We start from the raw sequence: 1,653 nt of genomic DNA, 5'->3' as shown, positions 1-1,653 counted from the left end.
TCTTTCCCTCTCTCTGCAGTAGGCATTTGAATTCTTAGACAAAGAGTCCAACTGTGCAGAGAACCAGTATAATCAGGACTCAAACTTGCTGACTGAAAATCCTACAGAATTATCAGCAAACACCCTTCTAGAATAAAATACAGGGTTTTACACCCCACAAAGCCCAAACAGCTTTGCAAACTGGACTCAGGATTTATCCACCACCAGGATTCAGGTGTAATCCAGGGTGGAACATAACCTTTCTACCAGTATTTAAGTACAGCACACAGCCCCCCAGAGACAAGGAAGGAAGAATCCAACAGAAACCACAGGAATGCTTTAGGGAGGCTGAACTTTCTCCCCTGGAACTGAAATTGAGTCAGGCGCCCGCCATCAGCTGGGGACCAATAAAGGAGAACAAACGGCACAGTTTCTCCATCCCATCACTGATGTCCCACAAAGCACAGCCTGAGTGAACTGTGGCCAGGTACCTCGAGTTACCAACCTTGAGAGAGGGAAGAGATGAAAACCACAGAGGGACCCCAAGGGGGACCCAAAGTTCACCCCACTGTCACAGCAATACACAAAGACAGGCGGTAGAGCAGGCGGAAAAGCACTTCAGGAAAGGACAGATCTCTTAAAACACAAAGCTGGACACAGCAGCTTGGTACTTACAGAGCTCAGGGGTGGTCAGAGCTGGTCCTGGTTGGACAGTGATGTTTTCTCCAGTTAAATGTGTTTCAGTTAGGTAAGTCCTCTTCCTTACGATTAGTCCACACTGAGCCCTGGTGGAAGGAGGTTCCTGCAACTGCTCCCACAGCCACACACTATCTGGGGATAAAAATGAATGTAAGTAATTTTTCCAGAGCAAGTAACTTTTTCCTTTTTCCAGAGCAGAGCAACCACATGAGAAACTTTGAACTGCTTGAGGAAAAACATGTATTTTTACTACCTTAGTCACATACAGACGTGCCTAACTCTCACTGAGGACAGATCTGTGGAGAAACAATGGGAAGCAGGATGCTACGGGGATAAATTCCCCCACACATCCCCTCTGCTACCACAGCAGACACCCAGGGAGCTCTCAGTTGATGCTAGTCCTGGTGAGCACTAGCAAGAAGCCCCAGATACATGAGGTTCACTAGAAGCTCTTAAAAGTCTCCCAAGTCTTCAGAAATGGGGCACAAATCCCACCCGACAAAGATCTCCCCATCCAACTAACACCAACTAGCACCGTGACATTAAAGCAAACTTTTCACTCTACCCATCCAACACTTTGAGGTAAGTCAGAGGAACTCAGACTAAGCAAGCTCACCTTAATGAGGTGCACTGCTCATTATTAAGGAATAAAATACACAACAAAGCAATTTACACACACACACACTTTAGGGGATCAACTATTCCCTGTCGCCACAGGGGAAAACAGCAGATACAGACCCTCAGAGCTCAGTCCAGGTCTGCTTCTATTCATCCTTTTCATTAATGGCCTGAGCGATGAAAGATAAAGTCCTTTTATAAAAGCTGAAAGGATGCCTAGCAGTTAAGAGCTGGGAGCACTCCAGAGGCCATGATCAGAATGGACAAATTGAAGAAAAGGTCCAAAAACACCCACAAATCAATAAAACCAAAGAAAACAATGCAAAGAACCACACTTGGAAACAGCGAAACCAAAGA

General features: G+C 45.9%; 1 protein-coding gene across 1 annotated transcript in view; it reads right to left on the bottom strand.

The window, feature by feature from the left end:
- The window catches only part of LOC104411867 (nucleotide exchange factor SIL1-like), a gene marked incomplete at its 3' end in the record, with an annotated part of 59,696 nt that extends 58,956 nt beyond the window's left edge, over window positions 1-740 (bottom strand). Inside the window, exon 1 of the mRNA XM_010022403.1 lies at window positions 655-740. The remainder of the gene's footprint in view (window positions 1-654) is intronic.
- Between the last annotated feature and the right edge of the window lie 913 nt (window positions 741-1,653).

Source organism: Nestor notabilis, unplaced genomic scaffold (assembly GCF_000696875.1).
Source record: "Nestor notabilis isolate BGI_N333 unplaced genomic scaffold, ASM69687v1 scaffold14949, whole genome shotgun sequence".
Taxonomy (NCBI): Eukaryota; Metazoa; Chordata; class Aves; order Psittaciformes; family Psittacidae; genus Nestor; species Nestor notabilis.
Note: the sequence above shows the minus strand (reverse complement) of the source record. Positions and strands in the feature narration are given on the sequence as shown.